The sequence below is a fragment of the Chenopodium quinoa genome, unplaced genomic scaffold (assembly GCF_001683475.1).
Source record: "Chenopodium quinoa cultivar QQ74 unplaced genomic scaffold, ASM168347v1, whole genome shotgun sequence".
NCBI classification, from domain to species: domain Eukaryota; kingdom Viridiplantae; phylum Streptophyta; class Magnoliopsida; order Caryophyllales; family Amaranthaceae; genus Chenopodium; species Chenopodium quinoa.
The window spans coordinates 752,613-770,969 of NW_018743722.1; positions in this window are offsets into that span (position 1 = coordinate 752,613).

The following is an 18,357-nucleotide window of genomic DNA, read 5'->3' on the forward strand; positions in this document are numbered from 1 at the left end:
CGTAAAGCACCACCACAGAACATCTTAACGCACGCTTACGAAAAACGTTCAAAACATATGCTTGGGGAAGGCACAAAGCACGGTATGCATGCAAAGATGATGCAAAAATTTATCAAAGAAGAAAATAAACTACAAATGCAAAGCAATATAAAAAGGATTTTGACAATTCGTGCGCTATTACGTGTAATAACGAGCGAAAACCGTTGAAAATTTATCAAACGGTTCAACATCTGGATATCGGTGATTTTAGTGACTAGTATCCGCGCGCAACTAAGTAGGTCGCGCTGGCCAGGCGCGCGCATCTTTCTGAGTTTCGCTCGTGTGTCACGCGCAACTTCTGAAGTTGTGCGCGACATTCAGTTTAGCAAAAAGAAAATCGCAGAATCGATTTTTCATTTCGCTTTCTCTCTCTTTCCTTCCTCCATTTTCGCCCCTTTCTCTCTCTATAGAGCTCGGATTTTCGTGATTTTCGAAGCTAAAGGAAGAACATTTCGTTCTTAATTCATTTTTTGCCATAATCCAACGTAAATCTTTTGCCATTTTTTCCTCTTTTTTTGGCTGAATTCGAACGATTTTCGAATCATTAAACTCCAATTTTCGAATTTGGGTTTTTTTATTTCATCCATTATTCTTGAAATTGTTTGTTCCATGTTGTCATGCTATGCTTAAGGAGTGTTTTTCAGCAAATTTTATGAAAAAATAGTTAATTATTGAACCTTGTATGAGCATTTCTTCGCTTAAGTTTGTTCTTGCCCTTTTTTTTGCTTGAATTCTGCTCGAATTTGTTTTTTCTTGCTCATTTTGGTTATACTTGTTGATTATGAAGTGGATTATAGTATTAGAACTAACATTCTTTCATAATTCATATTTTGTAAATTTTGAAATTGAAAAATGGCGCGAAGTATATACTTAGTTTGTTTTTGCCATATTCGAACTTCAAGATTGTTTGGTAGACGATAATTGCGTTTTGTTTTTTCTATTATTCGCCTGAAAATAATTGATTCCTTGAGATTTTGAAATATAATCTCTTGAATACTTAGTTCAAACTGGTATAGGATGACTTTTGTGGGTGTTTGAAAGCCCCCATTTAATGAGTTTAATTGCAGGATCGTAGCCCCCAAGCATGGGTGGCATTCGATTTTCGTGTTTCATCCTATCAGTAGCCGTTATGCTGCCTAAATGGATCAAGAACACGTGTATTAGCTTAGTTTAGAAAGTAAACTAATAGAGAAACCTCGTTTACCATAGCATGGACTCGCCTCCTTTCGTCGATGCTGAGGAGATTTTAGTAGGTCTTGACGAGGTAGTTCGCCCTCTTTTTATAGTTTTGTTTTTTTTATATTTTTTAGCGGGTCGAGCTAGGTGGTTGGGTGCCTCCTTCAGCAGAGATCACGTATACAGATGCCGTTGGATCGGTAATTCGTGAGATCCTTCCAATTGCGGAGGATGATGAGGGGATACCGTTTGTTCCTGAGACGGTTGAGTCGGTATGTCCTTTTGTATATGTACTTAAAATACTTCTATTTTTGTTTCATATACATTTACGTGCTTTTCGAGGTGCTTATCGGAGAGCCCTCGTGACTTTGTCATGCCGTGATCTTCGGATGATTGCGGTAAGGTTTTATATATTTTTTTTGTACGAAGTTATTACATTGCATGTATTAATCTTCGGTTTGGGATTTTACAGGCTGTACAACAGCCGTCTAGCAGTTGCAGAGCACCCTCACACCTTTTGTACACAATTTATTATTATTATTTTTTACGAAACATTGTACATAGATTTCTTGTTTTTGTCGTAAATTTGACACACATTTTTTTTTTGTATATGTCATATTATTATTATTTTTTGTTTCCATGTGTACTTAAAAAAAACAAAAAAAATTCTGAGGGAGGGAAAGGGTTCCCGACTTACCCCCCTCAAATAAATAACAAAAGAAATAAAGGAAAAGGAAAGAAAGAGAGAAAAAGGAAAAAAGAAAAAAACAAAAAACGAAAAAAGAAAAAAACAAAAAACAAAAATAAAATAAAAGAAAAGAAAAGGAAATAAAGAACATAAGAGTTGGCAAAAGGCAAGCATACTATTAGTCTTAAGATTTCGTTAAGATTCCGTTATTATGTAAGTCAAAATACGGAAATAATCCTAAACCACATGTCGCGACAGAGGAGACGCACGCATCTAAAGAAGTTGCACGCGGCTGTCGCGCGCATGTGATTTAGTTGCGCGCGCCACCTGTTTCTGAACATTCCTTTAGGCGAAAATTGCCAAAAGTTTGCCCCTCTTGGGTCTATTTAAGCATGGCTTCGCATAGTTTTCTGATCATCTCGCATTCATTCACTTAGTAATTTTATAAGAACTAAAAGAAATAATCTCTCTAAATTCTTATTTTCTTCTTTTCTCTCTTTTTTTTAATATTGAACAATGGTAAAAACATTTGAACAACGATTGAAGCAATGGGTCACCTCCCTTTCAAACAAGGACAAACTAGGTTTCAAAACTTATCACCTAGATCCTCTATTGAACTATATGCAATTAGTGATTAATTTTGACTTCCTTCATGCCGCGGTTAACCATTAGGATTCCAACCACCATCTTTTTTTATTTAAAGGGGACGAAATTATTCCCCTTCCTGGTGAGTTTGAGGCCTTGCTTGGCTTCCCTACAAATACTCTCCCCGTGACTTATTCGCCTCCATTGTCAGATCCCAAACCTGTATTCCAAAGATTTTTCGGGTTGTCTGACATTGACATGACTAATATTGGAACTGATGAAGGCGTGAATTTAATTCAATTTATTGAACATTTCGTCGCCCCTTGTGACAACATGACTAAACAACGCTTTAAAATTTGTGCTTTATGTTATTGTCTTTTTGTCAACTATTTTCTTAGGACAGGCAAAGAATATGGAGACTATTCCATGGTGTCTGCAGCTGAGAAAATAGAGGGATGTCATTGACCCGCTCCTTTGGCTTTGGCGGAAACCATTATATGCTTGAATTGCCTTAGAGGAGATCCTAACGAAAATGGCTTCACGGGGAGTCCACTCTATTACACGTAAGTTTTTTTTTTATTTTTTTTTCGTATTTTGATCAAGCGCATGTTATGGAGTTACGCTGGCACTTCCAGCGCAATCTCCTATGCTGCGCGTGGATGGCGTGTGCAACTTCTCAAGATGCGCGCCACCTGCTCGTTTAAAATTGCAAACTGATTTTTTTTTTATACTTTTTTTTCTGATTTGGCTCATGGAGCGTTTGCGAATAGTCGACCAGCCACAAAGCATTGAGGCCAAAGGAGTGCGGACATTCCCTGGATGTCGAATCCTTTACAAGCATAAGAATGAAGAGGAGTGGACATCGTTCTTTTGTCACGGGGTTCCTAACATACGATTCGTGATTCCTTGGTGGAACTTAAATAGTATGATTGGGTGTAGTCACAATTGCCCTTACATTAGGCTTTTAGGCCTATCTAGCGCTACTTACATTTTTCTTTACAGGGTAATGAGACAATATGGGATGAAACATATTATACCCCCGCAAGATTGTGACGCACCCAAGGATGTGTCTTTTAGACCCGAGTGAATTTTCTGTTGGATAGAGTATTGGTCAAGTCTTCCAAGATGGGTAGTACAAAATCCTACTGCGAGCATTGTATTATCTTCTTTTATAAGGCTTGGATGGATGCGGCTGACAAGGGCGAGTTAAACAAAGCCCATTCTCAAAATCAAATTACCACAACTCGCAATCTATCTAAGCCTCTAATGCATTCGACCACCACTACTCCTGCTAGTGATCAAAACAAAGGAGTGAGAAGAAAATTGGACTTCTAATCTCCTAAGGCGCGTTCGAAGGAATCCAAAAGGAAAGCTCCTTCCAAACCCGCACAAAAAGGCGTGATAATCAAGGAACCTTCGCAACAAACCCGAAAAAGGACTCTAACAAAAGCTTCGGAAAAAGGAAAAAGGGTTGAAAAGGCTCCTATTCCCAAATTGAAGAACAATGTATGGGTCAAGAAGAAGAATGTAGTGGAGAGTTCTAAGGTTTCTGAAATTACTGCGATGGAAACTACTCCTCCATTATCCGTGACAATCGAGGATATAGTGAAGCCTTAGAATGTTACACAATTTTATTTTATTTTTTTTAATAAAGTGTAATCACTACTATGCCTCTCTTTTTTTGCTTTAACAATGTCCTTTCTATTTATTTTTTTTAATAAAATAAAATGAACTTTATATTTCGATATTTTGATATGACCGAATCTTATTGATCGCCTACGTATTCGCAACACGAAATCAAATCATTGCGTAGTTCTTTTTTTTCTTTATATATATTTTTTTCTTTATTTTTTCTTTAATAGAGAGTTAAATCAAAGTTTAATTTTTTTTTATTTTCCGAGTATATGTTTATGTTTATGAAACGCCCTTCATTCATTGCAAGTAGAAGTTACAACTTCGTTCAAACAAAAAAGTTCAGGTTCGCAGTTTGACAATCAGGTGGCGCGCGCAACATCTGAGGTTTCGCGGCATGTCGCGCGCAACTTAATCATTTGCGCGTGGTATCCGCGCACAAATATCCCGATTGCGCTGTACACCGAGTGTTTCGAAATTAATTTTTTTTATTTTGTGCTATTTACCCCCCCAAGTGTGAAGATTTTTTTTTCGTCAACTTCGAAGAAAATCTGAACACTTAGAATGGTTTATTATTCTTCAATTACCCCCCAAGTGTTATGTATTTTATCCTGTTGTTCGATAAAATGCATAACACTTAGAATCTTTTAGTTGAATGCTAATTTAAAGGTGGTTGTATGAATAAACTAGTAATCCGGATTTCATATGTAATATTTTTTAAGTCGATCAATGTTTATTAATTGGGGAATTTCATCTCCTCCAATGTCCATTAATTTGACGGCTCCTCCTGATAGGATTTCAACCACGCGGTAGGGACCGATCCAATTAGGTTTAAATTTTCCTCTTGGATCAGTAGGTGGACCCCTAACCTCCTTTAGTACAAAGTCACCTTCGTTTATGTTTCTAGGTTTTACCCTTTTATTAAAATGACGCGCAATGCGCCTTTGGTAGATTGTACAAGATGCAAAGCTCTTAGTCGTCGTTCATCGAGCAATAAGAGCTCTTCATACCTCGCTCTTACCCATTCAGCTTCCGGCAGCTTACTTTCGAGTGCGATGCGTAGGGATGGTATTTCCAGTTCGACTGGTTGAACTGCGTCCATTCCAAAAACTAAGGAGTATGGAGTTACCCCTATTGATGTTCGTGTACACGTTCTATAATCCCATAGTGCTAAGTGTAGTTTATTCGGCCAATCATTATAATTTTCTGCCATTTTCTTAATGATGACTGATATATTTTTATTTTCCGATTATACAGCTCCATTCATTTGAGGTCTGTATGGGGATGAGTGATGATGTTTTACTTTATAACGAGTTAAGAGGGTCTCACCTTCAGCTTTGAATTGTGATCCCTGATCACTAATAAGTACGTGTAGAACTCCATATCTACAAAATATGTTTCGTTCGAGAAACTTTGCGACATGTTTAGAAGTGATATTAACGTAAGAAGAAGCCTCAATCCACTTAGTGAAGTAGTCGATGGCTACTAATACGTACTCGAGCCCTCCTGCTCCTGTTGGAGAGACCTTTCCAATTATGTTTATTCCCCAAGTTGAAAAGGGCCAAGGGGATGTAAGATTATATAGTTCAGATGGTGGAAGGTGTTGTAAATTAGCAAACATTTTGCACTATGGACATTTCTTGACATATTGTATGCAATCATGTTCCATAGTGGACCAATAATACCCTTGTTGTGAATTTATTTTTTACGAGCATTTTACCATTCATGTGAGGTCCACAAATACCTTTGTGAGTATTCTCCATAAGGCGTGTGGTTTCGGGTTGGTTTATACACAACAAACTTTGACCATTAGGTCCTTTTTTTCATAATTGACCATTTAATAGACTGTATTGAGCCGCAAGTGTTCGAAGGCTCGTTGGTCTTTCGATGAAGTATTTTCGGGATATGTGCCATGAGTAATATATTAGAGGATATGATCATACCAAGGATTTTTTCCTTCGATGTCATTTATTTCCTCTATTGCGTTGCAATATGATGGTTCTTCTCTTCTATCAACGCATAATGGCATCATATTTAAGTGATCTGGAATGTTGATCATTGAGGCTAATTTTGCTAGCGCATCGGCAAATTGATTACCATCCCTAGGGAGATATTTGAAGTCAATATGTTCAAAATGCTCGACAAGTTGCTCTACGTGTGCTTGGTATAATATCATTGTGGAGTTCTTTATTTTCCATTTTTTCAGTATGTGATTTATAATCAAACTTGAATCTCCAAATACCTCTATTTTTTGCACACCTATGCTAGCTGCTGCTTCTAATCCAATAATGCACGCTTCATATTCCGCGGCATTATTAGTAACCTCAAAGTCTAATTTTACAGATATTGGAGTATGTGCTCCCTCTAGACTTATGAGCAACACTCCTACGCCACATCTTATTTGGTTGGATGCACCATCGAAGTACATTACCTATTTATCATCTTGTGTCATGAGAATCTCTTCATCCAGAAGATGAGTAGTTTCTGCATGACTTGTTTGAATAGGATGTTGAGCTAGAAAGTCGAAAATTACTTTTCCTTTCATTGATTTTTCTGGAATATATTTTAACTCAAATTCGGCCAACATCACCAACCATTTGGATATTTTTCCTTGTATAGGTGGTTGTTCAAACAAATACTTTATCGGATTTTGTTGAGAAATCACATGAGTGGTGTGTGGTAGCATATAATGTCGTAATTTTTTAGTTTCCCACACTAATGCTAGACTCGTCTTTTCTAGAGTGCTATATTTTGTTTCATATTGGATGAATTTTTTACTTATGTAATATATTGCACGCTCGACTTTTTCTACCTCTTGTGCTAACATCGCTCCTATGGTCGTGTCTGTAACTGTTATGTATAGCCTAAGAGGTAGTTTGGGTACTGGTGGTGCTAAAATTGGTTGACTTTTGAGATAATCTTTGATTTTCTCAAAGGCCTTTAGGCATTGATCGTCCCATTCATGTTTTTCTTCTTTTTTTCAACTTTTTGAATATTGGCTCACAAGTCATAGTCAATTTGTTAGTAAATCGACTAATGTATTGCAATTTGCCAAGGAACCCCCTAATTTCTTTTTCTGTTTGAGGGGGAGGCATGTCAACAATTGCCTTTATTTTAGAGGGATCAATATCAATACTGCGAGTGCTTACTACATATTCGAGTAACTTGCCAGAAGTTACCCCAAAGTCGCATTTTTGTGGATTTAATCGCAAGTTATAATCTTTTATGCGAGTAAAAAATTTGCGTTAAGCTTTTATATGTCCCATTCTATGTTTGGACTTTACGATCATATCATCCACATACACTTATTTTTCTTTATGCATCATATCATGCAAGAGAGTCGTAGCCGTTCTTTGGTACATAGCTCCTGCATTTTTTAAACCAACTGCCATGACTGTATAGCAATACGTCCCCCAAGGGGTAATAAAGCATGTCTTTTCTTCGTCTTCTTTTGCCATTAAAATTTGGTTGTAACCTGCGTATCCATCCATTCACCATGCCGTTCACGGTTTCCCTCAGAACCGATCCAAGAATACATAGACAGTTAGTAAAAAAATGTATATGAAACAAAAAATAAATAGAAATGTTTAAGTACATATACAAAAAAGACATACTGACTCAACCGTCTTAGGTACAAATGGTATCCCCTCATCATCCTTCGCTGCTGGAAGGATTTCACGAATTACCGATCCAACAGCATCGGTATATGTAATCTCCGCTATAGGAGGCGCCCAACTACCTAGCTCGACCCGCTAAAAAAAATATATGACAAAAAATTATAAAAGGGTTAAAGTTCTGAAAAATAAATAGAAACAAGGAAAAAGAGAGAGTTAGAATACTAACCAAAACAAAAGCTGGAAAAAGAGTCAGCCTGTATGCAATGAAAGCCGAATAAGAAACCTGCGGCAGCACCAGCTGCTCCGCTTGATAACCAAGGATCGCCTGAGCTCGATCCTAAGTAGACAGCAAGTCCGGACGTAACATCTAGATCAGAAGATCCGCAAGAACCAAAGGCCCCTCGGACGAAAGCTGCCATAAAACACGCTCGCCTAAAAACTAAGCATCTGTCCTCTGGAGCACCAGGAGTCCCAGGTAGAGTGCCCGGAAATGGCAACGAACCATGCCAAACTTGATAACCTCAGGGACTCCGACGATCAAACTCCAAGGACGTAGATCGATCTATAAAATACAATCACATGAAAATCATAAAAAAAAAATAATATATAGGAAAAGATATACATGTGTTGTCAAAATACTCACCGACGCTTGAGACGCGGAAAGAATCCTCTGGCGAAAATCGCCGGCTAAAGTGGCTCGCCTCTTTCTAATCATGGCCATTCGATGGCCAATAGGGAAGCAAGCAGCCCCGAGCACCCTAGGGGCTAAAAAAGGCAGGTACGAGTATCCCCAAGCCTAAACAAAAAGAGAAAAATAATAGGTTTAAAAGAAGGAAAAGAAATAATAATGATTAAAAGAAATTTTATAAAAGTACGTACCTCAAGGATACGACCATGCCATGTAAGGGAGATCCGAGGGACCCCAGTAGCTGCCACGTAATGCATCACCCAAGTCGCCTTGCCCATAGTTGTATGCATACGGGCATACGACACCTCCGCCAAATTCAGGTTACCTACCTACCCCAAGTCACTGAGGCAAACAAGTAACCTGATAGCGAAACGCTCTCCTCGATCACTCAGGATAGTGACGGGAAGAACGTGGACAATGTATATCCGAGCCAGCTGCTCAGGTGTACACTATCGGTCAACCTCATCAGCCAACAACTCGTCGGCAAGAAGCGAGTACGAAAAAGACTGAGCATACACATGAAAGGCTGCTGCAAGACGGTCCCCCACGAGGTCGCATAGCCTCGCGTCTGACCCTGCAACGACCCCAACAGCTACGGGCTCGCCTACAAAAGGAAAACCCATAATCATAGAGAAGTCGTAAGGGGTAACCGTCATCTCCCCCCACGGAAAGTGAAAAGTGTTGGTGGAATCCCACCAAAACTCAAGCAATCCGCGGAGGAAAGTCGATAAAGTAGGCTAACTCGATAAATCCCGAAGAGCCGCCAACGCACGGCTGATCCCCGAACGCTTCACGATCCCCTTCACCACCTCGGGTAAACTCTCAAATCGAGTCCGCAGGTCACTAGAGCCGTATAGACGCATGCTAGACTCACTCAAAGGAAAGGTCAAAGTAATACAAGGAAACAGTTATGGTTTGAATAAAAAAAAAAAGAAAAAGAGAAAAGAAGACGCAAGAAACTCACGATGTTGGCCACCCTCCAGTTGAGACATGATGGTTTGGGTCCCACTTAAGGACCGAAGGGTCCCCGTTTGAGAGGAGCCTCCCAAGCCACATCCTCCTAGCCGCGACGCGTCGCTCCTGAACCTCCTCACGAGGACGGGTCACCCACTTACGAGGGCGAACTGCCTCGTGAGGACCTCCTAGAACCTCCTCAGCATAGACAAATGGAGGCGAGTCCATACTATGATAGATAGAGTTTCTTTATTAGTTTATTTTTCCTAAAATAAACTAATATATCTGTTCTAGATCCTTTTCGGCAGCATAACTGCTGTCGATAGGGAAAAGCACAAAAATCGAATGCCACCCATACTAAGGGGCTACGATACCTGCAATCAAATTCAATAAATGGGGGCTTTTAACACCCATAAAAGCCATCCTATACAAGTTTCGACTAAGCATTCAAGGGATTGTATTTTAAATTATAAAAGAATCAACTATTTCCTGGTGAATAATAATAGCATTAACACAATTAACGTCTACCAAACAATCTTAAAGTTCAAATATGGCAAAAATAGGTTAAGTATACACTTCGCGCCAATTTTTTCGGATTCAAAATTTTCAAAATATTAGGTATAGAAGTAAAAGTAGTTCTAATACTACAATTACTGCATAATTGACAAGTATAACCAAAATGAGCAAACAAAATAACAGAAAATTAAACCAAATTTAATTAGAATTGCAAAAAAACGCACTCAAACGAAGAAATGCTCATACAAGGTTTAATAACACTCCTTAAATCCTCCTTAACCATAGCATGACAACATAGAGAAAACAATTTCAAATATAATGGACTGAATTGAAAACCTTCAAATTCAAAATTTGGGGTTTAACGATTCGAAATCGTTCAAATTCAGACGGAAAAGAACGAGTTTTAGCAAAACACTTATATTTGATTATGGAAAATCTGAATTAATAACAAATTTTTCTTCCTTTAGTTTCGAAAATCGAAAGAAACCGAGTTCTTTAGAGAGAGAAAGAGGCAAAAATAGATGAAGGAAGGAGAGAAAGCGAAATGAAAAATCGCATTTTTGGATTTTCTTTTTGCCAAACTAAGTGTCGCGCGCAACTGGATCTGTTGCGCGATACAGACCAGCGCAACTCTGAAAGATGTGCGCGCCTGGCTAGTGCGGCCTACTGAGGTGAGCGCGGATACTGGTCACTAAAATCACCGGTATCCGGATTTTGATCCGTTTGATCATTTTTCAACAGTTTTTGCTCGTCATTAGATGTAATGGCGCGCAAATTATAATTTATTTTAAATTGCTTTGCATTTTGTAGTTTATTTCCTTCTTTGTTAGTTTTTTTCATCATATTGCATGCACACCGTGCTTTGCGCCTTCCCTAAGCATACGTTTTGAATGTTTTTCGTAAGAGTGCCTTAAGACGTTCAGTGGTGGTGCTTTACGTAAAAGCATTGTAGGCGTCGTTTGAAGTGCGCCTACATTAAAGCATGTTTGAATATGCTTGGAACTCTAAGGAAGTGGGAATTGACATATTCAATTAGGGACAAGGAAAGTAGGGAGCCGCCAACAATTTTTTGAGGAACTTGTAAACCGTTCACGGATCATAAAAGGTAACCACGATTAAGGGAAAACGATAGGCAACAACGATTGACCCGTGAAAGTTACACCCCATTCATAATCCATGAGATTACTAACTCCATATGGTTCGGAACCACAAAAGGAGGATCGGAGATGATGGTACGAAGTGAGTCATGGAGTCACGTTCGCTCGTATTGGCCTCTACTCGATTCTTATTGCGAAAAGTGATTCATGCGATGTCAAAGGCATACAAACAAAATATTCAATTCGCTCCAAACTATTATTAAACTAAATTGGTTGAATATTAATGCAACATATAATTCTAAAATATTAGTGATTACTTGATTAAACAACAAGAATAAAAAGGAACCTAAACCGGTTGTCCAAATTATCTTATTAGGCGTGATTTTCAATTACATAATCCCTTTAAACATGCAATATGGTGATAAATAATAAAATAGAATAAACATTAATATTGGAAGCAATTCAACGATAAATCCAACAATATAAAATCGTTAGAAAAATAATAGAAATAAAAGGAACATAATTCTTACTTTGATTCTGTTTGCTTGCATCTATAAAATAATAAACGAGTTAGTAACTTCAAGGAAATGATAATAAAATAATAATTAAATTAAATTAAATTAAATAGAGTTGATTTGGGGCCAAACCCTCAAACAATTCTACCTTTCACGCCTTGGCTTAAGGACAGAACCACGAGTAAAGTATGGACTCCTAGGAGTACTTGAAGAAGGAATTTTGAAAGAAGAAGGGTAGGCTAGTGTTTAGGCTAGAGCATAGAGGAGAGAAAAATATAGAATTAATTGATGCCCCGTACATCAGAAATGAGGGGGTATATATAGAAATAATGTGTTGAGGGAACACACGGAACCCTAAAAAGATAAAAACCCTAAAAATGCACCGCGACACGGCAATGTGTACCGTGACATGAGAAATCCCACCGTCAGACGGGGAACATTCCCGTGACACGGTGTACTTTTGAGTGACGCGGGAAATATTTAGTGAACGGGGGACAAAACGCGTTAAGGGTTTACGCGAAAAGGACACAGAAACCCCGTGTCACAGCAGGTGCCCCGTGTCACGGGGAATCCTACCGTCAGACAGGACAGTTTCCCATGACACGGTGGACAAATGCCGTGACACGGGAGTCTTTGGTCTGTTTTTCCGTCTAAATTCATTTTTAACCCTAATTTCGTTCAGCATTGTAAGTGACGATTGATTAATGGATAATTTCGGGCCATTTCTGATTTATTATTATTATTTGGCTAAAATAAATAATAAATAAAAGGTTTGGGCAAAAGTAAATAATAAATCGATAAATAAAAAAGGTTTGGGCTAAAATTAAAAAACTATGCTTTGACTAAACATCTAGACTGATCCATGGACTATTAAAAATGGAATATAATTAAATACGATTTTTTAAAGCACTCTCGGGATTAAATACTGAACCCGACCAATAGTGGCGGTGAAAGATTGTTCATCATTGGGTTTGGTTTTAGGGAGAAATTTTTTGGTGTCTACAGAGGCCCCCACTTTGACTGAGTTTGTAGAAACGTCAGTTTCGAAAACGATAGTCAAAGTAGTCGATAGGGACGGAGAATTATTTAAGACGTTCTGCAATCCTAAATCACTATGTATACGTCGATACATGCAGAAAAATGTTAATTCCACAGATAAAAGAGTAAAGGGGTAGAATACGTATCTGATACCAGTGTATCGGTGACAAATGAGTTTGGCTGTTTCCTATGCTTGAAGGAATCCACCAGATGACGTTCGTTGAAATGCTTTCCATGCCTGAGGAAAGCCGACTGAGGAATTTGGTAACTTTCTAAGCCTGAAGAAACCTACCGGATGACACTTTCCATGCTTGAGGAAAGTCGACATATGAATTTGGTGTCATTCTATGCTTGAAGAATTCCAGATCGCGATCCCGACGCCTAGGCATGCTATTATAAAAATAAAAATCTAAATGTTTAGCATCATTTCCTAAGACATTTAGTTCGAGTTGCATTTAAAAAAAAATCTAAATGCTTGTCATCACTTCCTAAGTTATTTAGTTGTTTATTGCATTATACGATGAATTTTTACCTTAAGGCTAAAAATTGGCAAAATAATGGAATTATTTATAGTATTTAGTTTCTCCATGACGAACTAATACTATGTTCTCCTAATTGCATGATACTATGTTCTCCATGACAATGTAGTATATACACAATACAAAACATGTCTCAAAGTTGCACAAAAACAATAGATCGACGCATCATAGCATATTTTACAAGATCTACAACCAACATGTCATCAATCCAAGTGCAAAAGACCAACATGAACAACAAGGAACACCATTTACCGCAAGTAGTACCAAAAATGGTGATTTTGCTCAATTCTTCACCAAATCATGCAATTTTTGTCTCAAATCGTTCACAAACACGCATACATACATATACAAGTAAATTCATAGCAAGAATTTCAACATAAACCACAAAAACGAAAAAATCCCCAAATTGATTTTTAAGGGTTTTTAAAGAAATTATTCATTTGAGCCAAATTCGAGGCAAAATCAAGGGAAACATACATAGATCCTTGTAGAGAATCGAAAATGAGGAAAGTAGAAAAAAATTATAGCAGGATTGATGAAGATTTGAGCTCCAAAATCTCAAAAAACCGTGAAGACCGCCGCGAGACGTTCAAGCTACGCCGCGACTCGGTGGAAGGATTACGTGTCACGTGGACTAAGTCCCGTGTCACGGTAATTACAAGGGTCGCCGGACCTCCGATGTGCAGCAACAGCGGCACGGCAGTAATAGCAGCAGCAAGTTTCAGGAAAGAAAAAAAATTATAACAAAAAAAAGGGAAGAAGAAAGTGTAGAACCGTCGCGACACGGGGAAAGTCTCCGTCTGACGGGGAACAGCTCCGAGCACCGGTGAAACTCTGCCGCGGCTCGGTAGTTTGAGCAGAAGAAAAAAGAAAATGAAGGAGGGGAAAGTGCGGAAATGGCAAAAATGGCAGAAGCAGCTTGAATTTAAAGCAAGAAAAAACATCCTTTTACATTTCGTTTCCCGTGCAACGGTTTCCGTTACCATGTAACGGTAATATATTGCGTGGTGCACGTGGTCTGACTAGTCAAAGATGCAAGTTGACTGATTTTCAGCCAACTAATTTCCCGCGTCACGGGAATCTGCTCCGCGTGACGGGGACCCTCTTCCGCGTCACGGGAATCTGCTCCGCATGACGAGGACCCGTGCCATATCACAGGAATTCATTTCGTGACACGGTGGCTTTGTGCCTGCCCTACCTAGCTATTTTTGAATATTCCTGGCATTTTGACCAGAATTGCACGATTTTCCGCGCAAATTGGACAGTTAATTTTTCGGTAAAATTATGCGGAAAATTCTAACTGGCGGTTGGAGGGTACCAAAATTACTATTTTGCCCCTAGAAGCATTAAAATAACTAATATGGTCGGATAATCGACTTGAAGGTGTGAATCATCTGCGGCCCATGTTCGGGGATAATCGAACCATCGTACACTTGCAAATTTCAGCGATTACAGTAGTCGTCGTCTTTCCTCAAGCTTGGAAAGCGTTATCGGTGGATTTTTTCTTCTAGTATAGAAACCGCCAAGTCGGCTTTCCTCACATCATGTTGATGCTCCGCTTTCCTCACTATCAAGTCGGCTTTCCTCACCACTCAAAGCTCTTGATAAACACGGGACCTTGCAGTTTCCAAACTCCATGTTTGTGGGTTCAACACTAGAAATCGTGCACCCACGACTTGAAAACAGGGCTTGAAGTCTTTGGGAACTTGCACTTCTCCATGCTTGAGCTTTAAATGGTGAACATTGGGCATCCTAATCAATGCCAAAATTGGAAAGGGCCTCGGGAACCTTAGGATAACAACCTTAACCTGAAAAATGAAAGAAAACAAGCAAATAAAAGGAAAAAATAACAATATAAACTAAGAAATTCATGAAAAGGAAAATAAACTAAGTAAAGAGTAAATTGAAGATATAAAAATAAAAACTAAAGAGAAAGGAGAAGAAAGAGCTACAAAAGCAATCTAAAATCATCCCAAAAGAGAACAAATTAGTGCCATAAATGACACTCATCAAAGGTTAAGTGATCGGATTTCCTATGTGGAGGCCGCTTCCGACCATTTATATTAATGCATAATTAATTTTACAGCTTCATCTTGATTGAACCCTTCGGGTCATACCCATGCAACAAACGAGCCGAAGTGACGAATTAATTCGGAAGGAATTAATGAGTCGACCGAGTAATATTTATTTAGACGTCGGAAATTCAAGCTTATAGCGTCAAAACCGAGCGTCAGATGTCGAGTTGAAAATAGTAAAGACGAGACATGCAAATAGTAATAAATCAAAATATTTCCCAAAATACCCTAGCATCGGATTGCCCCAGAGCAAACAAAGTGCTTGTGGCACAATGCGTAGCATGGTGGCTAAGATGCGCACCAATCTGAGCCTTGGCTAGCTGGTGCGTGCTAGCGCACCAATGCTAGCAGCCAAGTGTACGCACAAGGCAAGCCTCAGCAGCAACCCACACTTGGAGTGTGCAGCTTGCTGGCCGAGAATAGCAGCAGCCCGGAACACTTGGGTGCGGGGTAACATGGCCGAGACTAAGGGAAGAACAAAAGGGAAGCCCACTTGGGTGCCTTGGTGCCTAAGTGGGAGTTGACATGTGATGCAAGGTGAGGGAGAGAGTGGGGACCAAGTTTGGTCCCCCCTCTCTAAGTGATCCTCACTTACTCTCTCATGTATAGTTGACACTCGTTGATTTATTAGTAGCTTGCTTAAATAACTTTATTTTAGCTTTAAAATAAAATGTTAAAATTTTATTATCCCACATTGATGGGAGAGATAATCTTACTCTTATCATTTCCTATAAATACCCAAGTAGGGGCATTGGAAATGATGCTCGAGTAAGAGTTGGAATAGGGATCACTAGTAGTTAAAACCATTGAACTCAAGAGTTGATAAAGGTTTCACACTTGTGAAATCCTTTGAACTCAATTACTCGAGTTTATTGGTCGGGTCTTGCTAACCAAAAGACAGTGGACCTAGTAGGTGATCGTGTGGCGGGTGGATCATCGTTGGAGGCCTTTGTATTTTGAGGCTAGCTTTCAAGTAAGAGCAAAAGAGGTCGGGCGAAGCACGCTCCAAAGGTAATCTTATTATCTTAATCTTGTTGTTAAGTTAATTATATTTATTGCGAGTGCGGTCGTCTTTTTTGGTTTGTTTCCGCAATGAGTCGGACTCACCAAACCCCAAAAGACTACTACCCGATTAAGGCACACTAGAATAAACTGCAGCAGTACCCGCCCTTCCCGTAACAGGGGGAAAGTCAAAAGGTATAACAAATTCATATAGGAAGGAGGGAGAAGTACGAGAAGTAAGTGGAGTGTGTGTAGAGCGCTCACCTGAGCGAGATGATTCTGAAGAAGAAGAATTTGACTCATTGGTCGCACGAGGCTCACTCATGTTCTGATTCTCAGAAGTGTAACACATTCTAAGATCTACAAAGACAAAAAGCCCCCCAAAGGAGATGAAGAAAATGGGTTGCCGAAAAATCGATGATCAATTTAGTCCCGCAAGAGCAAGTGTAGAAAAATCAACACAAGAATGGGAAGTGTAGACACCCAAATGTGTCTCCCCAAAACCAAACCCAGTGATGAATACCTTTCATGTCATTGATTATTGAACAAAGCGAAAGTGTGAAAAGTCTAGTGATGAGGATGTTTTTATTAAAATATCTCTTCATTTTGTTTTTTAAAATATTTCTTTTCTTACCCTATTTTTGGAGAAACGTGAATTCCAATTTTGTTTGGTCCATGATATGGGTCCAGTAATTGTGTAGTTTGATGGGGATCGAAAAGACCTTTCCAACGATATATTATAAGCCCTATTCCGATGAATAACGAGGAAGTTATGGCCAAAATACTAAACTGGGCCCAAACTGATTTTTACCTACGACCCAATGATCATGTGGAAGGTCCAAATGTCTAATTCTATTCCATAACTAATTAGGATTAATTAGAAGATTCTATAATTTTCTAAAAGATCTTAATTATTCATTTGAAAAGATAAGATTAAAGAATTTGAGCTAAATAAAAACTTTCCTTTTTTTAAAATCCTTATTCTATTCGAATTTAAAGATGTTCAAAGACAGTCAGATATTATTTTTGTGCCTCGTGATCTTTATCCAAGACTTATATGTTTGGATAGATATTGAAATTATATTTCCAATGATATATTATAATATAAATTCCGAGCTATAACGAAAAAGAAATGAATGGAATATGAAACTCTATCCATAACTGACACTCTTCCACTATTTCGGCCATATTTTTTTTTACAAAATATTTTAATCTGATTCTAATTGGGTTGGAAATTATACTGCAAGAGCTTTACAAATACATATTATATGCTTTATTTGGACTTTTGGATTAAAAGATATAATAAAAACAAAATGCGCAAAAACTGTTGTCCATCGAGTTTTATTTCAATTTGAATTCGGATTCTTTTCTTATTATTCGACCCTCTTTTTTCTCTATAAATAGAGGTCATATCTCCCCTTTTTCAAATCATCAACTCTCATCAAGAATTTTTTGATTCTCTCTCTTTCTAGCCTATCCTGTTACAAACACAATTCCTCATACATTAGCACTAGACACACCTAGCATAATTCGAAGTTGCCTTCGTCTTAGACGTGAAAGGTTTGATATTTTTGAAGGTTTGGTCCCAAATCTTTCTTTCAATTATTTCATTTAATTGTTCTAATTTTATTATTTTGCTTGAAGTTACTAACGCGTGTATTTTGTTATTAGAAAGAGATATGAGGCATCCAAGTAAGTGTTTTAATTGTTTTATTGATATTTTGATATAGAAATCATGTTTAGATTGTTATTTTGATTCCTAGTATCATGTTAGGATGTTTTATTGCTTCCTTAGGTATCATGTTTAGGTAATAACTAAAAGTTCTAATATCAAATATGCTTATTATGATGCTTTCTATTCCTTTCCTAATAGCATGTTAGTATCATGTTAGGGTTAAAGTTATGATTTTTTAATGTTTAATGACATGCTAGGGTTTGTTATTAATCTTGTTAGTATCATGCCTAGAATCTTGCTAATAATATTATGCTTTAACATGATTATTTTAATTATGATTATTATTATTGTTATTATAATTATTATTTTGATGATTAAAGTTACAATTTATGATTATTATTATGTTGCTTGATTGTTTATTGTTATTGCTTGATCACACCTTTTATGCATGTATAAAGGGAATTGGTACTTGTAATCACACTTAATAAGATAATTTATAATCTTGTTTAGGTTAATATGCT